The 27,060-nt window shown below is 48.0% G+C and overlaps 1 protein-coding gene across 4 annotated transcripts in view; it reads right to left on the bottom strand.

Moving 5' to 3' along the window:
* Positions 1-27,060, bottom strand: part of Ac13E (Adenylyl cyclase 13E) — a 239,563-nt gene that overhangs the window by 38,341 nt on the left and 174,162 nt on the right. For 2 of the 4 annotated variants that reach the window (XM_084601642.1, XM_084601647.1), the window contains exon 2: positions 24,366-24,444. The exons of the other annotated variants lie outside the window; for them this stretch is intronic. The gene's annotated coding sequence lies outside the window, so the exon portion shown is untranslated. The remainder of the gene's footprint in view (positions 1-24,365; positions 24,445-27,060) is intronic. 4 annotated transcript variants of the gene reach the window in all.

The following is a 27,060-nucleotide window of genomic DNA, read 5'->3' as shown; positions in this document are numbered from 1 at the left end:
TTGAGCAACAGCCTTGTCGTTTTCGACGGTCCACCGAGCAAGCACGCAGCTTTTCGTGCGCTGCCCTTACGTGCATGCAATTGTCGGCAGATTCCTGGGGAAAGTATACGAGTCGACGCTGTGCCCGAAAAATCGGGAGCGCTATGAAGAAATGCAAAGCAGTGCGACAGGGACCTGTTCAAGCTACGCTTCTTCAAGAGCGAACGACTGACTGCACTATGCGTCTGGATCTGGCCGCCCGTCGACATCGCCGACATTCATGATTTCAGCTCTGGCGAGTAGTTTCATACCTGCCTGGATTGGCGTCGATCTCGCGTGTGTTGGCCCGTGCGAGCCATTCGCGTCGGCATCGCTAGAGGAATCATTTGCCTACTCGCCCTCGTGCAGATGTATTTTTTAAATCGTGAAGAACCCGCACTCAGCCTGTTCGATCGCGCCAGCATTCTTCCGCGCGCTCTACGCGACCATGTAGACGAGGCTCTGTGGCAGTGCCGTGCTGCGTCCTCTACTGCCAACGAGAACATCATGGCGGATTACCCAGCATGCATCGCTGCATGCAAGCTCCCTATATGACGATGTAGCTTGATGGTCCAGATTTCTTTTCGACCTCCTGCAGAGCGACAAAGAGACAGCCCTTTTCATTTTGCCGATAATCAGAGAGTTCTCTTCAATGAGCACAGTGCATAGTAACAAAGCTGAGCTCTAGGATCCGGGTGCAGTCCACGCCGCGGCGCCGCGTTTTAGATGAAGGCGAAAATGAAAATGCAGATGTGTGCTCCGCAGTCACTCCGGAACCCTCCAGAATGACGAGTAAAATATGTATTAGAGTTAGACGGTTGGGAAGAGAAGGGTGGTGTCCGGGAACTCCAGTGGCGCAGCTCCGCTGCCCTTGCTAGATCGGTAAGTCGGCGATGACGTTCTTCGTCCGTGCTAGACAGTGATATGACGCTTTCCTTCTGCCCTTTCTCTTGCGGAACAGTACGGGTGTCCATCGAGAAGGGAGGCTGCTGGCGTTAACGCGTTGATATCGGTGGAATAGGAACGGCGAAGGCGAGAGGGGCAACACTGCAACCAGAACGAGGGCTCGAAGCAGCGCCACTCCGATGCCGTCACCAACGCACTTTATCGGCCCAGTGCACTCAAATAGGGCTGCCCACCTCCCAACAGCAATCGGCACTCCTTCCAAACTTCCGGGCGCACGCCACGCACGCGCTTGTCAACCCTCTCGACACGTCACCCACTTCCCTGTTTCGAAAGTCTGCATGGTAACGGGTAAGCGGAGGTTCATAAATGAAACACGGGCGTCATTCATTGTAATGTAGAGCTGCCCCACCCCATTTCATTTCCCGCTTGCGGCCGGTGTATCATAAAGGTTAGCAACGCACTTGGTCGCTAATGTTGCATCAACAGAAAGAGGCGTGATGGTGGATCAATCGCTGATATGAATCGCGTCGGTCTCATCACGTTCGGGTACATGTACTCACGCCCTCTCGTGGAAACACGATCGGTATACCGCTCTCGATTTCTTCCTCTCGTCCGCCCTCGAGACGTCGTTCCTTTTTTAGAGCGCAGCACTCTGGCGTCCGTTCCTGGGTTTCGCGTCGGCGTCGGCGTCGGCCTCGTAACCAGCCCCGCCCCCCTTTCATCCCCCCAGCGCTAGCAGCGACCGACTGATACCGCTGGATGCCGCTGACGCCGCTAGAGAGTCAAGATAACGTGACTGCATAGAACAACGTCGCCGCCATGCAGAAAGAGGAGGGGAGGGTCCCCCTCCCCTGTTCCTGTGCGGCGGATAGGGTGCTCTGCAGTTGCCGACGCGCCGGTTATTATTTCACGTAGGCCCCGGCACGTCGACGAATACGTGACCACCTTCCCACGGCTAGACATGGTTCTTGGCGCTGCGGAAGCGAGGGTATCATATTGTTTGTGTCGGCATCGGCGGCGTTGTCCCTGAAACCAACTCTGCAGCTGGGGTTGACTCACTATCGGCGTCAGCAGCATCAGTCAGTCGCTGCTATCTCTTCCCTCCTCCCTTTATCGCGTTGTTCGTTTGCCGCTGGGTGTACACGCCGCCCCCCTCCCCCCTCTTCCTGCGAGTCTCCGGTTGTCAAAGCGCCGGCTCGAACTTAATTCCTTTCTTCGCTCCTCCTCCAATGATCTTCTTCTTCTTCTTCTTGCTGCTGCTGCTGCTGCTGCTGCTGCTGCTGCTGCTTGCTGCTTGCTGCTTGCTGCTTGCTGCTGCTACTTGCTGCTGCTGCTTGCTGCTTGCTGCTGCTGCTTGCTGCTTGCTGCTGCTGCTTGCTGCTTGCTGCTGCTGCTTGCTGCTTGCTGCTGCTGCTGCTGCTGCTGCTGCTGCTGCTGCTGCTGCTGCTGCTGCTGCTGCTGCTGCTGCTGCTGCTGCTGCTGCTGCTGCTGCTGCTGCTGCTGCTGCTGCTGCTGCTGCTGCTGCTGCTGCTGCTGCTGCTGCTGCTGCTGCTGCTGCTGCTGCTGCTGCTGCTGCTGCTGCTGCTGCTGCTGCTGCTGCTGCTGCTGCTGCTGCTGCTGCTGCTGCTGCTGCTGCTGCTGCTGCTGCTGCTGCTGCTGCTGCTGCTGCTGCTGCTGCTGCTGCTGCTGCTGCTGCTGCTGCTGCTGCTGCTGCTGCTGCTGCTGCTGCTGCTGCTGCTGCTGCTGCTGCTGCTGCTGCTGCTGCTGCTGCTGCTGCTGCTGCTGCTGCTGCTGCTGCTGCTGCTGCTGCTGCTGCTGCTGCTGCTGCTGCTGCTGCTGCTGCTGCTGCTGCTGCTGCTGCTGCGCCGCCGCCGCCGCCGCCGCCGCCGCCGCCGCCGCCGCCGCCGCCGCCGCCGCCGCCGCCGCCGCCGCCGCCGCCGCCGCCGCCGCCGCCGCCGCCGCCGCTGCTGCTGCTAAACGAGCTGCAAGAGCAGAGGCCCAGCACCGTCGCCGCCAGAATCTAGAGCAGTAAGCGAGGCTGAAGCAGAAGCTCATCGCCGCCGTCGAGAAGACCCTCCCGTTCGCACCGCCGAAGCGGAGGCTCATCGCCACCGTTGAGAGCAACCAGGTGTAAGCGAGGCTGAAGCAGAAGCTCATCGCCGCCGCCGAGAAGGGAGTCTTTGTTAAAGGAATACGTGTGAAAAATAAAAAAAAAAATTCTGTGATAGCGCATACATGTGTTGCTCGATTTCTTTGCCTCAATCTATCGAAAAGGTGAAACAGCTTATTTGCTGCACTCAAATTTCGCATTAGGAAGTAACGTAATCGTCGGTAATTGTTTTTAATGTAATTTCTTATCTGCTACAGGTCTCTCCAGTATGAAAAAAGAACAAAGACTAAGCATGAAATTAATGATCATTACGTAATTATGTGTGGCAGGCCTACTTTTCCCCTGCTTTCTAACTAGTATTCCTCTCGGTGTACAATGCCCTAAACTCATTTTATGCTTTATCACGAACGGTACCACCAACGCCCAAAGGAATATAACGAAAAATTCACCTCGGCTGAATATATATTTTTTTTTTCATTCAGCCTGCATTCTATTCTTTAAACAGACCACATTAAACACCGGTGCATTCTCTATCACGTTACGATCAAACTGAACCGAGCCGTTAAACGATGAACGTGAACCAACTAGACAGTAAAGAGTGCGCGCCAAATCGAGATACTATTTCTGTTCAGTGTGCTCCTCAGCTGCCAGCAATCCCAATCTTTTTCCAGACATCTTAACAATAGCCATGCCTCAAATCACACTCCCTCTGGCAGACAGAGCTCATCCAATCACTTCTCTCAAGCCTTCATCATCGGCTGGCTACGTGCACAATAAAAGCAAACTCCTGAAAAATGGCCGCGTATCGTTTCAAGCCAGATACTTCATATAATATTTACCCATTCATTAAATTCTGGATCAATCCTAGGCCTACCCAATGCATCACTATACGGCGGGGGCAAGTGCAAAGGAACTTGCATGTGTGGCCCGTATTGTGAAAGGTGTCATTTTTTCTTGCCACATGCGCTAAACAGACAGGGACACAGCGAGACACACGGGACGGGCGCTCGTCCCGTGTGTCTCGCTGTGTCCCTGTCTGTTTAGCGCATGTGGCAAGAAAACCGTCACCAACTCGCCCAAGCTTCCATTCTGTCATTTTTTATTTTATGTGAGTCGCAATCGCCGATCGATCTCGCTGAATTTTGTTAGAACTCTGCTTGGCGTTGAAATCCGAGCCAATTGGACCGAAACTGGAGTAAAATTCAACTTGCCAGCGCAACTAGTAAATAATAAATAAACGCTAATAAAGAATAAATAAGCGTTCAATTAGTGATTGGAACCCCCTTTCTGCGGCGCTAGTATCTATAACCGATATAAAATTGTTAAAAAATGCTCTTACTGCACGTTATTCTGTTCCCAATTGATCATTTTGCACTGTTCATTATTTTCGATTTGTGCCCTTATATATTTTCCTTCATCAAATTTAGTCTTGTATACCACTCACCTCTGTAACGCCCGACCCGAGCCCGGAGGGTACTGATAATTAATTAATTCATTCATTCACAAACTAGCTAATTCGCTTTGGCCCAACAACCCTAAATCTTGCGGGTATTTTTTTGTTTTTTGTTTTTTTTTTTTCTGTGCTTGACGCCTGCTGCCGTTATACTCGCGGGATATCATGGAAAGAGTTCGTAATAAGCGCACACGGGTCATTCCGAGTACCGCGTACGTGTGAGCTGCTTTCATTAATTCTCGCTAGAATTTCAGGCTCAGAGCGCGTTGCCTTTCGAATAATCGGACGCCTTGAGAACTCGTGCGCGTTTTTCGCGCGCTAAATGGTTTGCGCTGTTTTCTTTTACAGCTCTAGAATTTATGAAAACATTTCGCAACTCACTCGCCACCTTTGCTGTTTTTGCCCCTTATGTAAAACTTACTCTGCTTCGTACTTTTTTTCTTTTTTAACATTTCGCAACGCCGTTCTATCGTGTGAACTAGGCGATATGCATGGTACTCTGCGCGAGTGCCATGCAAATATCACGCCATACTCTGTCGACGTCGCTGCCGCATGTTCTTGGGACGAAAGCGCCAAAGACGCGACGCAGGCAACGGCAGCGCTGGGCGACAGGGGTTTGGATTGAAGTTCCACGAAATCTGTCACTACCACTGCGGCAGCCAGGCACATACAGCAACAGTAGCAGCTATAACTCTGCTGTCGAAGCGACGGGCGGCCGACGGCTTCGTCGAATATGAGCGTCCTGACAAGTGCGCCTGTCGGAGCGACAGAAAGAGAGAGAGCTGCCAGTTCTGTATCGGACGTGGCCGCCACTAATTCACGCAGGTGTTTATGTTTACTTAGCATAAGCGCGCCCGGGAGAGACGGCAGAAAGCATAGAGCTAATGCAGAAAGCTCTCGCCAGAAGCCTCATTTGGTCGGTATAGTCGCTGCTGCATACGCAACCGAATGAAGAGACGAGCTCAGCAGCTCGAGTGCTGCGAGACAGCGAACGTTCTGAAAAGGAGCTGGCGCAACCCTCGCAGAATACTGGAGTAACGCGACACCACTCCCATATCGTATCCCCCCCCCCCCCCTCCCCACACACACACACACTTTTTTGCGCTATTCTTTTCTCTTTGAAAAAAAAAAAACGCACATTGACATTCGGAACCACTCAGCTGGTTATATATCGCACTGCAAAAAGACAAACACTAGATGACATGTATAGTGCAGGCCGGTCTTGATTACGAAAGAAGCAACAGGTAAACGGAGATTTATTACTTATTATTTACTTCTTTATTTATCATTTAACCCGTAGCGCGTGCGGGCTTGGTATAGCAGTGGGGAGGGGGAAAACACAGCGCCGTAGGTTAAAATAAACAGAAAAAAAAATGCGACGAGATATCAAATTACTTAGAGTTAGCGTGCTTTTCGAGCAGTTCTTTCTTACCTCCACGTTTCCTTCAAGGCCGCAAAAGAGGGGGATAGAGAGGCTATGCTGCTCGTGTAATTGAGCTCTTCAATACTACCAGTTGTGAAACTTCCCACGGGCCTCATGCATGAAATAACGGCGGTTTTGATTGGTCAAAACTTGGGTATTTATGGGTAGTGGCGGCGCCTGCGGCCATTAAAGGAAACTGCGTGTAAGTCGGAAACTTCCAGATTGTTGACAGTGTTGGCAAATACACAAGCACTGATTGTGCATACTAGAGAGAACTAGGAGAGACTTTCGCGAGACGTGCCCCCTGTGACTGCTGTATGTGCAACTGCAGCTAGCGCGTTCGACTGCTGTGCTCAAGGATGCGGGATCGAAACCCAGCCGCGGCGGCTGCTTTCGGATGGAGGAGTAAAGCAAGGCGTCCGTACGAGCTATGCGATGTCAGCTCGCGTTTAAGAACCCCAGATGGTCGAAGTTTCCGGAACCCTCCACTACGGCGTCTTTCATAGCCAGAGTTGTTTTGAGACCTTAACCCCATGCACCAAACCAAGCCAAGCCAAAGCAAACATTTGCAATTTCCGTTCATATAGGCATACTGTCTTTGGTTAATTACCACTTACGCCCTTCTCTTTTTTTCTCTCTCTTTTCATAACGGCATTCAACACTTCTGCTTCCATCCAACCAAAACCAAACCCAAACTCAAAATATATATTAAAGAAATCGATACCATTCTTCTTTGAAGCGTGCGCCCACGTACGCGCGTGCGCAATACAATTTTAAATGACACGATGGCGACGAAGTATAAAGTTTGTGCAAATAGAGGATCTCGTTTGCGCCTGAGCAGCTCATATAAGGAAGGTTGGTTGGTTGGTTGGTTTGTGGGGTTTAACGTCCCAAAGCGACTCAGGCTATGAGAGACGCCGTAGTGGAGGACTCTGGAAATTTCGACGACTTGGGGTTCTTTAAAGTGCACTAACATCGCACAGCACACGGGTGCCTTGCTTTACGCCTCCATCGAAAGGCGGCCGCCGAGGCCGCGATTCGATCCCGCATCCTTGGGAACAGTAGTCGAGCGCCGTAACCACTGCGCCACCCCGACGGGGTGCATATAAGGAAGGAGTGAAATAGAAATTCTAGCCTTCTTTACCTCTTCGACCAGTACCGCACACGTGAAAAATTGTGAATCAACACCGGAGAATTAAGATCTCATCATTCTCTTTTCAATGCGGCGTCGCCGCTGGATAACAATCCAACTCAACTTTTCATTTTCTTTTTTCTTCAGCGGTATAACAGGCTAAATTTAATACAGACGTTCAGCTAAACTCCCGCGGGAACGATAGGAGAGCACTGGTTAGTCAACCGGCTCAAAAGTAAAACCTAAGAGGGTTTATTGTATTAAGAACGGCGAAATGTCAGGCGTTGGCTTCAAAGCAGCATGCGCGAACGCCTGCGGCAGCTGCTTGCTGCGCCGCGAGTCGTTCTCGCGCCGCTATAGGCAACGAGCACACAGAACAACGGCTGTGCAGCAGTACCACGGTTTAGGCACTATATATTACATCCTGGTATTTCTCTACGGTTACTTAAAAGCAAAGTATCTCATATGAGAACTTATTTGCCTGAAAGCTGCGGCTGAAAAAACTTTACTATAAAGGTGCGAGCATTATAATGATTATATGTCTTACGAGAAGCAAAAGCCGTCGGCGGAAGTTATACGCTGATTGTGTCGCCGGAAGTCGTGGTTCCAAAAATCACGCGACCTTGTACGAAGGTGCATGTTGTCTTTATCAGTCATACACACACACACATATATATATAATATATATATATATATATATATATATATATATATATATATATATATATATATATATATATATATATATATATATATATATATATATATATATATATATATATATCGCTAGTAGTGTAGTGATAAGTCCTATATCGTAACACTCAGTCATATGACATTACAACAAGCCGTGTATTCGTTCCTGGAATGGCGGCGTTGCTACCGCAAGTAGGAGTAGTGCTTTTCAAGTCCGAGTTCGCGCTGGATTTGTCTTCGCACTCTAAGCATCATCTAAGGGGTATACTGAATAAAATAATTTGAATGTGCAATCTATACTAGTCATGTGACGTCATTATATGTGATGAGACCCAAAATGTAAATGGAAAAATGTTTATAAGCATCAGTAATATGTAACCTCATACTAATGATGTGACGACATTATTTAAATGTGAAACGAAGTGCCACATGCTTCGGGACGATTTGCAAAACTTGATGACGTCACATCGGAGTCATGCGATAATGTCACGGGATTCAGGATTTGCAAAAGGTGATGTAATATGGGAGTCATGTGACAGTGTAATGTCACTGGGGATGAAATGCAAAAAGTGATGATGTCACATGGCAGTCATGTGACTAAAAAGTGCCCCATGATTCACGACTTGCAAAAAACTGATGACGTCTCGCATAGTCAATTCACGTGACAGTGTCATGTATTAAGGATGGCTTGCAAAATGTGATGGTATCACACTGGAGTCACGTAACAAAGTGTCGCGTAAGGATTCAGGATGACATGCAAAAAGTAAGTTACGTGATTCAGGATAAGAAGCAGCAATAAACGCTAATGCTTTCGCATTTCGATCTCCACTGAAGACTTCAGTGCTGTCGAATTTTTTACTACAAGGGTGGAGGATTGAGGCAAGTTGCTAGCGTGCCGCAATGCCTTGTAGACCTCTGGCGGCGCCGGCTCATTCGATGGCCTTGGACTGAATGCCTGGGTCATCGCTGGACCTTAACTTATCCCATGCTCCTTTAGAGCGATCAGGCTTCATGTTTATGCTTTGCCTGCGCCTCTCCTCTCCTTTTTGTCCTTCGACATTGTTCCTGCCGTAGTTCCGCGAGCGTTTCTTTCTGCCCGTGTTACACCCGTTGATGTTGTTCTGCAGCTGATGACATGCAGGCCACGTCGCGCGAACTTCTTTGAAAGTGTTTACCGCTTTTACGCAAATTTTGGCACGCCGGCGTCAGGGCGTACAAGCAATATGAGTCATGTAAAAAATTTGAACATCCGAGACTAATATGGCACCTACCGAATCTACTTTCGTCCATAAAAGTTTGTCCGACGGTTAAAGCTACGCAGTAGTAGATAAATTATTTCGTGGGAAAATAATAATTAAGGTTCTCTCATGACATCCCCAGCAATTGTGCGCACTATCTGTCAACGGTGTCTACCTAATTCATTGGGCTACATCCGCTAAAAAAAAAAAAAAAAAAAAAAAAAAAAAAAAAAAAAAAAGCTAACTTCCACGCAAAAACTCTTGCATCTCATCGTGTTTAGACTTCCTAAATTATCTGGGCGCAAAAGTCCAAGTGCTGAGGGATATTTAGCTGCATTTCGAGCCCGCAGTACGTGTATGGGCCACGTGTCGCCATGTGCCTCCGGAGTCCTGTTCAAACACCGGGACTCTTTTTTTTTTTTTTTTTCACCGCCCCAGCGATGCTAGAAGGCGACGACAGAAGTGTGTACAGCCTCCGTACGAAAGAACCAGCATCAGCAGCGGGCAGGAAAGAAGACAGAGAAAAAGGGAGTGCGTAAGAGTGCGCAAAGAGTGCCAGCAAGAGCGCTCCCAGAGACTTGGCAGGGCCGTCGTGCACGACCACCGTTCCGTTCGTGGAACGACGTGTCGGCGTCATCTACGCTGATTGACGCTGACGAATTTATTCCTCGCGGGCCACCCACGCGCGCACGTTTTAAGCGCGCACCATCTCCCGGGGTCGCGAGTTTGAGCATATGTGCATGCGTGTTGAGTACAACATACGCGAGGAGGAAGAAATGGAGAGGTGAGATTAGCGTTGACGTGCGTAGAATGCGAGCGCCGACGTCAAGTTGCGTGGGCACGTTCAACTGAGTTCGCGCCTGGAGCTTATAGAGCCCGCGCACGTTGCTCGTAGCCCAAGCATGGTACGAGACATAAAAGCGTTGAGACATGCAGTTACTCACGTCTTAAGACATATCGAGAGTACAGAGGACACATCTCTGGTTTTAGCCGCGGCCGTTGCTTTGACACAGGTAGCTTCGACGCATGTATGCTCTACTTCTCTCTAAATTTTCAACTATCTTCTATTCGCGCGGATCATCGAGACTGTGATGGCTCCTCGCATGGTGCCACTCAACTGCAAAATGTAGGCTGCCCAGGTCCGTGCCGTTTTCTAATACGCCATAGCGTTAGAACGCACGTCCGCCGAAAGCCAAAACTTCTTAGATTCGTCAACAAAGTGAAGATATCGCAGGTCGCACTACTGCTTAGTCCACTACTTAGTACAACTAATTAGGATGATTACTTATCAGCAACGATCAATGTTAATGTTACAATGCTATGCCACAAACTCGTTAGTATACTTATGAATCCCCTAATTTTGCTCCTTCGTTCGTATTTCCGCGCTCACCATCCCATTTTTTTGTTTTTGTGGTTAATCTATCGCTAGTCGCCTTTGGTGGCCCGGCATTGAAAGGCGCGATATACAGCGAAGAACTCCCAGTCGAATATGTGTTTTGGAACAAATTGAGAACCGCAGGCATCCGGGTTTAGGAGGTTGCAGTGTACAGCGATCCCACGACTGCAATGCCAGGTGTCCTGTGCAGCGTCACACAGTTACCACACGTCCACATCGGCGTCTAGTTAGCACCTCCAGTACCAGCCTGGGAAGGAATCGGCGTTGCACATGCACTTCTCGCTCACGAACAATGCTTTCAGGGATATTACGGGAAAGTGAAAAAATCTCAGTGGACCACTCTTCAAGCAGGCGCTCGCCATCGCGCGCCACGCTTGTTCAGCGCCATCCTGTCTCTTCTCAAAACCCGCGCGCTTCTGGTGGAGGCGTCACGCGAAGCCAGCACCGCTTGTAGCCCAGAATGGTTGGTGTTGGCGAGGCCCGCATCGTGTCTGTCCCCATTTGTATCCAGGTCTAACTCTTCCCTCTCCGTATATCCCTCTTTGCGCGCTCTCACCTCCGCCACGTCCGCTTGGCTCAACTCGTAGCCAGGGGGGTGGCCTCAGCGCCAGTGTCAAGGGCGCAGCGCTGCTGAGGCCCGGCTAAAAGCGTGCAGCATTGCCAAAGCGACGCGTTGCACAAACCAGGCGCCTTTTACCGTTGGGGAAAAAAAAATAACAAAAGGGGGGAGGGGGAGGGGGGGTGAAGAAAGGAAAGGGCGCACTAACTCTCTCACTTCTTGGCGGACACCTCAATCATGTCATAAAGCATGTCAAACAAAGAGAGAGAGAGAGATGCCGTAGTAGAAGGCTCCAGGATAATTTCGGCCACCTGTAGTTGTTTAACATGTATATTACTTATGGCACAAACGGCCGTCTTGCGTTTCGCCTCCATCCCAACGCGACAGCCCCGGACAACCTATCGCTGGTTTAGAGCGCAATTTTCGCAGGCGCAGACCGTTTCTTTATGTACATCTGTTTCCTCGACGCACGAAATGCGCATCGCATCGCTTGCCAAGGTCACGATCATGACCAATTCGTAAATTTAGAAGCCTCCAGCCACAACGCTGGTACCGCGTATACGTATACACGGTATTTTCGCGATCTTGACCGGTTGAACACGATTCTGGCCGCTCAGAAGCTCTTGACTGCGATTAGCGTCTCATGTGAAAGAGGTATTATAGTGACACTTTGAAAAGTAATAAAAAGGAAGTGCTTCGAGGGCAGAAAATATATTCTGTGTGCATTCCTTCACCCAACGAAAATGCGTGCACACACAGGGGGGGGGGGGGGGGGGGGGGGGGGGGGGGGTTAAGTGAACCCGAGAAAGTCGGGTCGAGTTGGCCTGTCGCACCGTCGAGTCTGGTTGAGTCTGCAGGGTTGGTTCGATTCGACCCGCTGGGTGAAGACACGTCGGGTCATTCAAGAGAGAGAGGAGGCCCATCGGAGCACAATTAAACTATTATAGTGAGCATGCACCTGAGTGAACCAGGTCGCCTCTGTCTTCCTCAGTGGGCTTCTCAGCGATATGCATGACACGTAATAGCACACGTTAACCGTCTCTACTTGCGACTCTGAGAAGTGCGCCCCTTCTCTTCTTGCGTGCCAGGTGCATCACACTAGCATCCTCTGTCCATATCATCATCACTACAAAGAGCTGCTTGTCATCATCGTCCTTTGACTGCTCCCAGTGATTTGCAAAGGGTCAAGACTTTCGTTCACCAGGCCAGTTAGTGGATTTCTCGTCACAAATTTGTCTGCTTCTGAAACGCACGTTTTACTCGTTTTCTCCTTCATTTTCGTTCGGCCTCCGTCTCAACCGCAACTGCACGGCTGGCGTGTCCTCTACGAGAGTCACTTTATTAGCCCTTTCTTATTCTCATTTTCCTGACTACTACTACTGCTACTACTACTACTACTACTACTACTACTACTACTACTACTAGTAGTAGTAGTACTACTACTACTACTACTACTACTACTACTACTAGTACTACTACTAGTGGTCAAATATTTAGGGGAATCCTCCAAGGTGGAGTAGATTTGACTCAGAAACTTCGTAGTTAAAGAAAAATTCGTCCTGATCCGGGAATCGAACCCGGCACCACCGCCTTTCCGGGGCAGTCGCTCTACCGACTGAGCTAACCAGAACGGTCAGCAGATCAGATGGTAGGGCGAGAGCGAATTGATCTATAACTCGAAGTGGGAATGGTGTTGGTCAAATATTTAGGGGAATCCCCCAAGGTGGAGTAGATTTGCTCAGAAACTTCGTAGTTAAAGAAAAATTCGTCCTGATCCGGGAATCGAACCCGGCTGTATAGCTTTCCTTTGTAGCCGTATGGCTGCGCTTGGGTGGATGCAATGAGTAATTACTCCCTTGTTACTACTACTAGTAGTAGTAGTAGTGGTAGTAGTAAGTAGTAGTAGTAGTAGTAGTAGTAGTAGTACCACCACCACCACCACCACCACCACCAATAATAATAATAATAATAATAATAATAATAATAATAATAATAATAATAATAATAATAATAATAATAATAATAATCGACTACTGAGCCTGGGACCTGAGTTTGTTCCCTGTCGCAAAAGACGTTTCGATGGAGACGAAACAGTAGGCGCCTGCGTGCTGTGCGGTAGATCAATGCAAGTTACAGAACCCAAGGGGGTCTAAATCACCCAGAGCCTTCCACTGCGGCATCTTCATACCCCGAGTCTCTTTGGGACGTCAAACGCCGCAAATCCAAGCTCTATACTTCTATGACTTCTACTTGTACTAATATACTAAACCACTATCCTATGTCTACTATCCTGCTACTACTATCTACTATCACCATTACCACCAAGCATTGTTGAGCGCAATAACTGCCGCAGTGTCGTCTTCCAATTTTGTTCTGGATGGAAGTAGACGTATAGGGCCCGAACAGAGCGCGAGGGCATACACGCGCATCCAGATGTCCTGATTACAAGCTCGTGTTACCATCACGCTGCACTCTTTTGTGAGGTGCCGTTCCTAACCGCGGGTAGTACAAGCGGCTTTCGCGAGCCGTCTCTCTCTCTCTCCTCGTTAAAGCGCTCTCAAGGCGAACAGAGAAAGTCTTTATGGCCAACCCCGAGTGACGCAACGCGTCTCGGCTGGCTACACCGTGCGCGCTTCAAGCCTTATCTGCACAGCGTGGCGCCGCGAACGAGCGTCACGGCACGCGTGGCATGTAATCATGCCGCTTGTTCGCGTCAGGCACGACGGTGTGTGGACGTGGCGGTACAGAAAGGCGCGTCTTCACAGGTAACGAGTACGCTGAATGAATGGTGGCCTATGTGCTGCACAGCCGGCGTGACCGATTGCAATGCGCCCTTATGGATGTATTCCCGGGCAATTACCGACAGGGGGCCCGGCTACTGCAAACAAGAAAATGTCCATGTGGGCAAAGTCAAACAAACAAACAAAAAGCGGGGGTGAATATTCCGGCGCTGCATTACCTATACACGAGCAGAGTTCTGTCTTTTCTGTCTTGTTTTTCAGTGAAACGCCGTCCCGGTGCGTCCCCAGGCATCACCGGAAACGCAACAAAGGAAACCATGCACGCACCTCTAGACTAGTAGACTGTCGAATGATACACTCTACATTCTCTAGAACACGAACACTTAATTGGCTGACACTAAACCAATCGGACGAAGTACATTAAATAAGGGAAGCGCATGCCGGGTCAAATTGTAACACGCCACTATTACAGAATTTAACGAACCAATCAGCTACACATGGTGTCATGATATGTGAGCTCGTGCAGTGCAACTCCTTGCAGCGCAAAGGGCGTATGGTTGCGCTCTCTTCACAGGGAGTGTATACCTACGCATTCGTGGAAGAAAGAGGAAATGCTTTTTACGACGTATTCCAACAGGTGATCCGGAGCGCTGTCCAAATCGGCGGATGAGTAAATGAGTAAGACACTCAGGGCTTCTATGGACCGCATAGTGGTGGTCAAACCAGATTTCGGCATCTGAATCCAGATCGCCCATAGAAGCAGTTCCCCATTTCACGAGCAAGAAAACTTGTTGCGGACCGCCGATTGAAATCCGCTAATTAGTTTTCAGAATAGCGATAAATGCCCAATGAACGAGCACAATTGAGGTCGTACTTGTGATGAACTGTCTTACCTCTCCCCCACTCTTCATTTAATTGGAGCCGCGCGGCTTTCCGTCGCTAACAAGGGGAAGAGTCCCCGGCGGAAGGCGCCGTGAAGACATCGATATAATCTCCGAAACAATAATGTTAGCCAACGAATGGCGCAACCGCCTTGTCAAGCAGCCTTAGCTTTTATATATTTTCCACGTTGCCTCAGAATGTAACCGATTCTTTCTCGCCACTGTCCCAACGTCATGCAAGCGGGAACGCAATTATGTGCAACTTCGGCTTTCAGACTACACTGAAACGCGGAACGGACAAACGGGGGGATGTGGGACCACCCTGGCGCATTGCCAGCCGCGACTTGTCGTATCCTCCAATCGGCCCCTGCTTCTGTCGGCCACTGTGTATATAAACTGCCGGCTTCCAAGCGTTGGTCACTCCGAGTTCGCAATGCTACGAACATCGCTCGCAGAAACCAGATTACGCGAGGGGTTGGCAACATGCAACGAGCTCATAAGTACACCTCGAAGGGCACATAATACTTAACTGCAGTTTCCTTCTTTACCGTACGCTACACGAGACTCATCGGGCGGCAAGTTCGACAGCACTTGAAGTAAAGTTGCGTCGGCGGTAATGGCGTCGCTATGACTCAACTACGCCCCCCGTTGGGTAATAAGCTCCCTCTCAGCGTTCCTATTTTATATATTTTCTTCTTTATTTCCCTCCCTATTTGCTACTTTGGGGCGCTTCCTCGGCTGTATGTATGTACAAGCTCAGCAGATAGGCCGTGGGCGCAAAAGACGCTTCATTAATTTTGCTGCAGCTCTTTCAGCTCTCTTCATCGCGTGAATCACGGCTGTGCGTCGACCTCTAAAGCGTCGGTGTATTTATGAGCGCACGAGCTGTGAGGCTACACGTGTGGTCTGCGATCACCCTCTTTCTTCTTTTCTTTTTACCCCAGCCCACCTGCGGCGAGCGCCTTGTGGCTACGATTACGGCTCGGCTGATGCAGACAGCTCGCGGTCCCGCCGAAACATCGTCCCCTTTCCTATAAGTGTCCGTTATTACTCGCGACTATGCCCTATACACGGAATGTCAACTTGGGGTAATGAGAGATGAAGAGCGTATTCTACTAGGAAACTGCAGTCATGCAGTAAAGCCTATAAGGAATTCCTAAATAATCACCTTTTTAAAAGCTAATAAAATAACTTTAGTGCAGCCACCTGGCTTTGTATACATATCTTGTTAATTGATGATACCTAGGCGCCAGAGGAAGCGACCTGTCTTGTGTCACACCCGTCCACGCAACGTAGGTGACCATGGTGCTGATAAATAACAGTCATATACATTTTTAAACATACGCAGGTAGGATAATTCTGTAACATTTGCGAAATTTTGTTCTAACAACCCCCAGAGATATGTTTGTTGCGGCTTGTGCAGATGCACGGTACGGTAAGGCGGACATTACGTACGAGGTATACCTGAATATTTTTACGGGTAAATACTAACAAACATATTAATTTGATTTTAGGGCAGATTAAATCAAGCAATTGATGGCCATCAACATCGAAGTTGATTTCTTTTTTTACTAAATCGATAATGTTGTTGGAAGTACCAAACATCAAAAATATTGTCCAATCAGTGAAAGTTCGTTCGGTTGGCTTTTTCGCCTTGCCAATTGATAAAATGGCGTCTCTCGCCTTGATTAGGCATAAAATGCAGGCAGCATTCGTAAACTCGATGATGTATAAGATAACTTAATTCGGCGACAATATATACCAGGCGCAGCGAAGCCATTTTATAATTAAACATGCAATGCTTTTCGGAAAAGCGGCATCAGAAAGCTTTCATGTGAGTCCCAAACTCCTTTGCTTAAATAAAGTTTTATTCATCCATTCAGCATTTTTACCAGCGCGGAAACCAGTCTTGTAGAGAGAAGGTTTTCCCCCTTCTTTTGAAGTTTATCCAGGACTCGGTTATGGACTCCAGATGGCTACAGCAGAAAGCGATTACAGTAAACACTCGAATTAACGAAACCCTATTTAACAAAGATATCCATTCACCTGTGACGCTCATATGGTCCCCCAGTGCTTTTACTAACTGGAAGTAACAAAACCAGTTTCGCTATCTGTCTCGATTTAACGAACATTTTGTCGAAAAATGAAGGTGGAAAAAGTATATTTTCGGCCTATTTTGTAAAAAGAACCCACAGTATATAGTCATCGAGCCAGCGGTAACATCGTGGAGTATCTTCGTCTCGCTTTCGCCAAAATGCACGGAGCAAAACGGGAATTATATTGATATTAATTTACAAGATTTCGCTAGCGGTAAAAAGCCTGTCTGCGGACCAGATATCAGCGGCGGTGCCGCATGCCGACACCGAGTAAAATGTTCGATGCCCTTGATCTGCTGCAACAGTTTACCAGAACACACGAAAAATCCGTGCAGTTGTTGCTAACAAACCCCAAGCAAGCAAAGATCAGTGACTTTTTTGCTAGAAAATTGTAGTCCCCTGGTACCCTTCTTGCCGAGGTAAAAATTGCGTTGCTTGTTTTCATACGCGCTATCAGTGCCAGTTGTTTACGCGGGCTGAAATTTATTGTAGCAATCCGTAGCATGGTGGGCAAGTGTAAAGCACTGTACACTTTGAAATGACGAAACAGTGCGACTTCCATGGTCCTTTTTTTTTTCTTCTTAAGTTGCGCTGTTACGTCCTTTCTAAACACAATTTCATTTTCGGCGAATTTACGCTTCACAATTATGATGCTGCAGTACTCCCTTGATGCCGCTACACCGTGTAATAATCGACTGCATCGAATTAAGCGACCGAGAAATGTCATCCTCGATTTAACGAAGTTTCCAATGTAACGAAATATTCCGCGGCTTCCTTCAACTTCAACAAAGTTGTAGAAAGCCGCGGAATATTTCTACGATATAACTCGATATAACGAAGTTCTCGATGTAACACAAAAAATCGCGGCTCCCCTCAACTTCGTTAAGTCGAGTTTTAACTGCATTGGCTACTGTGGGTGATTGTGTGTATGGCGTCCGTATGACGAAAAACAGACGCTGGTCGAAACGTTGAAAACCTGCATAACCTGCACGGAAGCCAATGAACGGGAAAGACAAGGTTAGTGTGCGCACCGCAGGAAATTTTAAACTACCGCTTCTCCAAAAACCGATGGTGTGGAGAGGTACGCACTCCGTACAGGCGCGTCCTCGCATCATTACGCGCGGGCGCTTGTCCCGTGAGAGATATCGCAGAGACGGGCGCCAACCTCTTTACCGCCTTCCAAGCGCAACGAAACCAGGTGCACCTCCGCGACCGCGGCCGGCCAGTTCCACCGTGTGACTTTAAGGACATTGAGTACTGCAGGAACACTACACTTGTAACGTTAGGCAAAGGGATGCCGTCGTTAGCTCATAACGGTCGCCGCTACTGCCGACCGCACACATAAATATACGCAGCAAAACAGCCAAGAAGCCTCCAACCAATCAACATTTTTTTTTTTTTTAGGCGGAGCGTTGTTCCGTATAGTTCCACAACGGTGCATGTTCTTTTTGGCGAAATGGAGTGGGCGATTACTACAAGCCACCGGAGACGCGCGAACCGTCGCTGCGCACTTGGATCCGAGCTCTCTCGTTACTCACAGGTGGGCCGCACGGCGACTAACGACCACGGTGCTAACGACAAGGCGAGCGGATAGAGCGGACGACCTATGAGGCAACCTTTCGGCGGTGACGCAACCCACATCGTGTGTCAGCCTGACAAGCACACCGAGAAGGTATAATACGGTTTGGCTCTCTTCTTTTTTTTTCATTGTATACAGAAGTGTGAGTGCCACGGGCAGAGGCATATTATTTTTCTTTAGTTTTGGACTGCCTCACCACAGTATATGTGTATACAGAAGTGCACTGTTTGTCTATATATTTTCACTTTCCCGCGTCCGCGTACTTGAACACGGTATAAGGGTGTGAGCTACGTCTGACTTCAGCATATATACCAAGGACCGAGATGATCTAGCGTACGTGGGGTGTTCCGCACATTGATTGTCGTGAAAGCATGACTTATCCGAGGCTCCCGTCAAACACACCGTACACATCTTTCTGACGAACGAACAGCTCAGATAGGGCTTTTTGTTAAAAGAGCTTGCACGTCGGTGACAGAACACTGCTCGCCGGAATATGTACACATATCCGTACACGAAACAGAAAAGGGAAGAAAAAAAATGTTGAAGAAAATGTACCGAACTGTATTCCGACCGTGCGCTTTCGTGAACGACACGGAAGGAGGGGCAAGGCCAAGTGAAACCAAAGGGCAAGTGAAACCAAGTCGAAACAGTCTGAAACTTGCTACAAGATGAAAGCACCGTCCGAGGTGATAGAAGTGAAAATATAGCCAAGGAGATCGACGTTGAACGACTAAAAACTGACAAGCAATTGTGAACAGAACACGCCATAAAAGGCATAAATACCAGCCCAAAACTTCGTTTCACAAAAATAAGAAGGCACTGCTTTGTCGCTGAAATTAAGATCCGACAATTCCTCTTAATTCAATTTAATGCAATTTTATTTATTTATTTATTTATTATTTATTTATTTATTTACCTGAACGGAGCCTGTTGGCCTGCGACCTCCTCCTTTCCTTCAGTAGTTCTACCATCGTAAAGCGGAGCTGATAATGCGCCATGGAGCTTTTATGTCTTTCTTCTTTCTTTCCTCCTCCAATTCCTTTAATTGTTTTCCGAACAGCTGCACACGAAGACTCTCGGAAAAAGATGGCTTTGAGAGCGACCAATTAGGCGAGGGCAACTGCACTTTGAGCTACTTAGTTCGAGTGTAATGATTCCCTTCCGTTTCTTGCACCGTCAAGCTTATTTAACCAATTAGCCCAAGTACCCGCTTCAGTTTTTGTTATTAGCACCAGTCCGGCAAATCGAAGACTTTTCGTGCTCGGCACCAGAAATCTCTGGAGAGGAAAGACGGAGGCAATGCGCTGCGCGTTTGCGGGAGTGCGTCAGAGAGAAACAGCTAAGGCCATGCCCTTCTCTGCGGGCGAAGTTGGGAAGCTTGCGTGATAGCAGGGGAGGGGAGAAAGGGCAGTTCTTCTAGGCTGTGTGTCGCCTAGCTTATCGCCCGCCGTCCTGCGGCGCTGCTGAGAAACGCGGAAGGAAGGAAACGCGATGGAAAATATCGGCCGGGCGGGGCTAGGAAGCGCAGCCCCGGAGTATGCAGAGTGACGACGACGTTCTTACCCGTGTGTGCAGAAGCGCAAAAGATTACGAAGCTATGGGCGGAAGGAATGCTCGGCCTGTCTGTCAAGCGCTTACTCGTGAAAGCCTGCGAAGCCCGAACGCCAATGCAGGTTCCGAAAAAGTACTCGTACGAGAACTAATGCATAGTCGCGGAAGAAAGTTTGCGAAACCCGGGTTCGGGCCAAAAACGTGAAAACGTACAGCGGTCGGACAAAGCAAGTCAGCGAAAAGCAGTGAATCCCGAGGGGAGCATGGTCCATCCACTGATAGAAGACCATAGTGGAAACGCGCAGACATTTTATTTTCCCTAGAATCCGCATCCCGAAATTTCTTTGTTTCTTAATGTATGCTTCTTTCGGGCGTCGTGCTCCGCGATATAAATGCATGTACTGCGAGTGGCCTCCAGGACCCCTACTGTGGGAAATAAAGTTTTACCAAACCAAACCAAACGTACTGCCGATACTCTTGAAGCCACCTCTTTTATTACTTGTTCTGAAAAAAAAAAAAAAAAAAAAAAAAAAAAAAAAAAAAACGCCAGAAACGCTCTGGTAATCTTCCTTTTACTTCCATGGCAGCATGCAGGCGCAAATAAGTGGACGAAAGTGATGTTGTAATCGTTTTTGTTATCACTGACAGCAGTAACACTGAGCAATTGAGGAAACAGTCAGGAAAAAAGGGGGCTTCTTTCAGGCCGACAAGTATATTGGAGATGCTCAGTTCTGTACCAAAGATGATAGTGCGTAACGTCGGTTATACCCTCTACAAATGAGCCATCTATTCGCTGTAAAACTGAAAATTCCGCCTCGTACAGCCCTCTCCCGCCCAAATAAATCGCGCTGTTCCGAGGCTCCGAGGAACAGCGACATCAGTAGCGCCGCGAGAGGCGGTTGCTATTCGGTATAACGGTGGTGTTTCTATATTGGCGAGTTTTAAAGTAGGGAACCCCGACCGGTTAGTTGGGATAGAGTAATTGCAGAGCGCCAATGCGCACGCGCGGAATGCTGCGATGAACCGCAAAGAGGTGCGCCAATCACTCTGAGCATGCCCGCGCACCGATATTCCTTCTAACCGATAGTATCCCCCTATTCTCAACCTAGCACACTAGTATGCCTCACTTAACAAAACTTCATCGCTACTTTTAGAATGATCACGCCCGTTGTCCCCGCCTACCTTAACGCGTATTTGTTTGAATTTTCTGCCCACAGTCTGTTCGTGGAACCCAGCGTTTAGGCCAACCAGACTTTCGACTTTACCTGTTCTATCCTTTCCCAGTGCTGCATCTGCTCCGAACAAAGATAGCCGTAATTTCTGAAACCACGGTGCCTACGAAGGCTTTACCAAACTTTCATGTGCACGATCGATGTGCACATGAAAGATATATCAGACGAGCGGATTTGGGAGTTCAAATTTAGCGCGAGCGCCCCACCGTGGTGGCTCGGTGCACGGTTGGAGTTCCCATATGCTCAGTCGAGGGACACGGGGTCGACCCCGGCGGCCGCGTTTCGATGTATAGGCGAAACGAAACCTGCTCCCACGCACTGTGCTTCTTCGGTGCCCGTAAAAGATCTCCAGATGGTCTAACTCATTCGCCAACTGCCTAGTGATACTTTGATTGATTGATTGGTTGATTGATTGATTGATCGATTGATTGATTGATCGATTGATTGATTGATTGATTGATTGATTGATTGATTGATTGATTGATAGATTGATTGATTGATTGATTGATTGATTGATTGATTGATTGATTGATTGATTGTATAGGACTTACGACACAGGGAACCTGGCAGCCGCCAGATTCCCTGTGCCTGTGTCGTAAGTCCACTGCCTAGTGAAATATCGACCGATCGATTGATTGATTTAATTGTGCTCCACTGTCCAGTGCCGGAGAGGGTAGGACCTCAATAACGTAGAGTGCGCATCATCCCGATTGGTCCTTGTGGTCCCTACTTTTCATAGTGGTAGCTTGCAGAGCGAGGAGAGAAGCGCATAACGAATGAAAACACCACTTCGACTAACGAGTCCTGTCGGCAACGTTTCTTACTGTACTGACACTTCTGACCGTTTTGTTTAGTTTCGACCGACGCGCGAGACAGTTTTGGATTTAGCGCAGAATTACTCGGCGAAATAAGCAGTCTGTGCGGTGCAGTCCTTCAGAGATTTCCATCTCCACTGAGCAAAATAGATCACAAAACGAACCAGGCTACAAATTCAAAGGTGTTATATCAAAGGTGGGTATCTTACTATCTCTTACACAAGTGCGCTATACGTGATTATTCAGAGAACGAGAGCTGGCAGATGATAATACCCAACTTCCGTCATATATAATCATGCTAACTTAAGAAGCACATGCTTAGTGTTATATTTTATTTTATAACTTGCAGCCGTTTATTTTGACGAGAAATTCTTTAACAACTGTGCCGCCACTCTTACCCATAGTTTCTTGCGCTCAAAAGAATAAGAAACAGATAATTTTACAATAAATAAACACGATAGCTCAGTCTCAGTCGGATAACAAACACAAGCGCGCGGCCCAGTCACAGAACGCATTTGCATCACGTTAATTACATCCAGGATTGCGGAAACTTGAGATTTAGGGGTATACTTATATAAAGAAAACGCACGGACAATCTCATTCCCAGCCTTTATAGCAGCAACTGCGCGGAACAGACGGGAACAGATAGCGTAACCGACAGAAGCAAATAATAATAATAATAATAATAATAATAATAATAATAATAATAATAATAATAATAATAATAATAATAATAATAATAATAATAATAATAATAATAATATGGAGGTGTCACTTTGACAGTAAAAGCTGGGATGGGACACCTGCATAACAGTTGGCTGAAGTGTATAGAGACGAATCTGTCCTTTTTGAATGATAAAAGCGGCGTAGATGCAGTTGCGCGTATACCCGGATAAATAAAAGAAGTTGACAAGCGGTGTTTTGCCGGGAGCTCGGTGCTTGCCGCGCGTAGGCGACCTACCTTACTCAAACCTCATTTTACTGCTCCGACAAGTGTATACGCTTCGCCCACATGTTTGTTCAGGTCACGAAGCTCCTGAAACGAAAGACGAAGATTGGAGGAGACGCACACGCTGTGTGCCGCACCGGATAACTTGACCGGAAAGAAAGTGGTCTCATGTCCCGTATTTTTTTCTCTTTTTCGCAAGTCAGAACGACAGGCAGCTTTCTGAGACTTCTATGCGGAGGCGCGGGAGAATTTAAACCACCATCATGGACATTCTGCCAAGCAGCTCTTACACCTTCGATTTGGCAAACTCGACGTGGTGATTAATCATTTTCGTCATGCAAAAAAAAAAGTGTGTGTGTGTGTGTGTGTGTGTGTGTGTGTGTGTGTGTGTGTGTGTGTGTGTGTGTGTGTGTGTGTGTGTGTGTGTGTGTGTGTGTGTGTGTGTGTGTGTGTGTGTGTGTGTGTGTGTGTGTGTGTGTGTGTGTGTGTGTGTGTGTGTGTGTGTGTGTGTGTGTGTGTGTGTGTGTGTGTGTGTGTGTGTGTGTGTGTGTGTGTGTGTGTGTGTGTGTGTGTGTGTGTGTGTGTGTGAGAGAGTGCGTGTGTGTGTGCGTGAGGGGGGGGGGGGTTCTGTAACTGGGAAAGATCAATATCAGCATGCTAGCGTCAATATTTTCTTTGAAACAAAGCTGCCGACATCGCCAATATTTAATCACTCACTCAAGGTTGAACGGTAGATAGAGCTGTGGTGGTGATGACGTCACCGCTATGGCTTGACAGACGGAAAGCAGCGCCAGTGGTTTCCCTGTTTCGAAAACGAGACATGCACGAGCCATGCACGTATACAGCCCACGTGTACACACAAGTGGAAGGATGCATTGGCTGTGCAGAGCCAGTGCTTCCGAAGGAAGTGCCCTTCCCGTTCCACGAAACATCTGCGTCAGCAACGACGTCAACGGAATGGGGCGCCCGCAGATATGAAGAGCCTTGCCTTCGAGACGAACCTGTCAGGCGGGCGTCAAGCTCGTGCTTGACGGATGTGATAAGATATTTCGAAAACAAGAACAAACATTACTTGGGTGCTTCAACAGAGGAGGTAATGTATTCGTCTCTTCGACTCGGCTTGCGCGAGACCTCGTAGAGGTAATTGTGAGGTACCTGACTGGCGCTTCAGGTACCTCAGCCAAAAACTCGATCCTACACATCTCCGATCAGGATAAGGGCAAAGCTACACCGAATCACGGGGCGGACAGCGAAGCGCAATGCAAAATTTGGACTTCGGATGACAATGATATTTTTTATCGCCGATCATCCCAACTGTACGATACACCAAGGCGGTGTAGCCATCCACAACAGCAAACACATGTTCAGGCTTGTTTTTAACGTTTCATTCCACTTCCGGCTAAGGCTGCAGATGTTTATTTTCTGTTGGCGATATGAGGGCGGTCGCTCTGTAGTGGTTTACAGGCTTCTGACATGGTTAATAGGGTTGGATGGAGAGATAGAGACAGGCCTGCACTCTGCAGTGGGCGTAGCCAGGCAGCTGCTGCTGCTGGTGACGATGATGACGTATAAGAAAATAAACAGAACACACACCTGACAGGGGAATATGATCTGGTCCTGCGATCGGTCGAATGAGACGAATCCTTGGCCACGTCGTTCTGCGATTGACTGCCTGGGAGAGAGTGAAGCAGATCGTTATGTTTATGCAAGCGATACCACGGCGGCTGCATAACGCGAATACGCCGCAGTCCGCCGGATACGAAACGAACGCATAAGCCACGCAAGGACGCCCCACCGCCTCTGCAAATGTGCCACGGGCACCTGAATTCCATTTGCAGTAATATCGCTTGAAGTACATAACCTATGCGTGATCCGGGATCGCGAGAGATTTCTACCACGAAGAAAGTAAATTTGTAGTGACGCGTTGTGTGATGGTTGGTGTGGTTCGTTCTCGTGTGTTGTCTATAGTAGTTTGTTATGTGTAGTCGCTTGTTTTACTGTGTTGTGTAGTAGTTTGCTGATATGTGTTGCGGTGTGGTTTATTGCGTAGTGAAGCGGTTTGCTGAGCTGTGTTGTGGCGTGGTCTGTAGCAATGTGCTAGCGTGTTATATTGCGTCGCGTTATGTGTGGCGTATCGCACTGTGCTATGCATGGCTCGTCGATGCCCCTACCCCCTCGCTCCAAACATTTACCTTGGGCTCCGTGGCTACGTAGTACCTAGCTGCTGTGCTATGCTATCTATACGTTATGCAATGTTGTGTTGCTTTTGAGAGAATTGCGTTGAGCAATGTTTTGCGTCATATTGTATTACATTGTTTTGTCCTGTCTATGTTTCGCAGGAGAGTCGCTTACAAGCAAATTCTCAATGCTTTTGCTATTACAGCCGTCACAGCGGGCCTCATATTTTGTCTTTGTTTTCGCTTCCATTATCCTAAATAACCCTCCGAGCACGCCACATTCAAAGCCACTGAACGGTGGCCTGTGCTGTTTCACGGGCCGGTGTACCTTTTGAGGCCTTCATTTACCCTCCCCTCATATAATGGCTCTCATGTAATGCCTCTCGTGGTCCTTTGAGGTACTAATAAATAAAGAAAATTAAAAATAAAGTGCCTCCGATCTCTTTAGCCTCATTTGAAGATTGCATACCAGCGCGCTACGTTCTGATTTTACTTGTACTAAATTGAACTACTTGTACTAAAGAGTGATGACGAGTTGCCACGTCATATAGCTACTGTACAGCGTATAAGGTAAACAACCAGTTAGGATTTAGATTCAGTTCAATCAAGTTGACTTTATTTACACCTTGAATATGCCTGGTGCGTAGACCCAAGTGCGAAGCTAGACTATTCTCAACTGATTGAGAACACAGCAGCGCTTTACAAACTTAGCACACAAACAGCACACCAACGATTATCGTTTCGTTTTAAAGCGCGAAAACAGAGGAAAATTAAAAAAAAAAAATGTCGGGAAACAAGAAGAAGCGAGGGGGAGGGAGTAGCACGATAGGAACTATTCTCGAAACGAAAACCAAGCGCCTTTATACCCCCACGAAAAAAAAAAAAAATATATATATATATATATATATATATATATATATATATATATATATATATATATATATATATATATATAAAGCTCATAGGCAAGCACAGCAAACTTTCGGTTTCGGGCTTTCTTCTTTGCATGACGTAACACATTTATGAATGGATCATCCAGTGGCATTCGCATAAGACCGGTGAAGGTATTCATAATTGAATGATATCTGTTGCATTTTAGGTTTCAGTTTCAGCTTTAGAACGATGACTGAGACACCAAAGGCCCGTACAAGGTCACGTGAAACATAAGGAAACGTGAAACGTGGAGTGCCATGTAATCTCCGTTTTGTCATTTAAGTTGAATACAACGACAAAGTCAGAAGCAGGAGCGATTATATATCGCAGTTCTTATTGCTTCATTATATCTGTACTGAAGTTTGACGCCACAGCCATCGCTCGGATGGTGAAAACCAAAGGTCACGAAAGATGAAATTGAAGCCTATTAATGACTTAGCTGTCGCAAGCGAACATTACGTTGCCTTCCATGTATATGTTAATGACTTCCGCATCATTACAAAACGTTTACCATGCAACCAAAACTTGTTATCTTCCTCTTTTCGAAAATGACCCGAAACATCTAGTGAGACAACGTAAAAGGCGCATTCGTGAAAGAAAACTGATCAAAACAACATACGAAAAGAATGGACGCTCAAAAACTTAAATACCTGTTAACAACGCACGTTACAAAACAAATAAGGATGTAGAGCTGCGGCTTCTGCAGGCAACTGAAGCGCCTCCAGTAGGCCACCCTACTTTTACCACCCACCACAGACACCACACTTTTAGGTCGCCTGTCAGAAAGGAGGGGGATGAGTGAGGAAAGGTCGTATGGGCACCATGCCGCCCACCGCAGCCTTCGTCGTCATAAGCGTGTGCCTTTCGCAAGGGCTCGGCGCTTTCCGATTGGGGGTGAAACGGCGAAGGAAGTGAGTAATACGGAAGCGGAAGGGTGGGAGAGAGACAGCTGGTGAAGGGGCGTCCGCGAGCACTTTGTCGCCAGGCGCGCCGGGTTCGCTGGCAATGGTGTTTTGCTGAGTTACCGTAGCGACGTTTACATGGGCCCGAAAGGAGCGGGTTGAGTTGAGTTATCGGGTCGAAAACCAGTTACAGGGTAGATGTAAACGCTGTCGGATTGAGTTGGGGCACAGCGGGAAAGGAGAACAGTACGGCAAACGCTAGAGATACGCAGGGGG

The sequence above is a fragment of the Amblyomma maculatum genome, chromosome 4, assembly GCF_055883805.1.
Source record: "Amblyomma maculatum isolate TAMU_Amacu chromosome 4, ASM5588380v1, whole genome shotgun sequence".
NCBI classification, from domain to species: Eukaryota; Metazoa; Arthropoda; class Arachnida; order Ixodida; family Ixodidae; genus Amblyomma; species Amblyomma maculatum.
The sequence above is the reverse complement of the archived record's forward strand: the minus strand, read 5'-3'. Positions and strand labels throughout refer to the sequence as shown.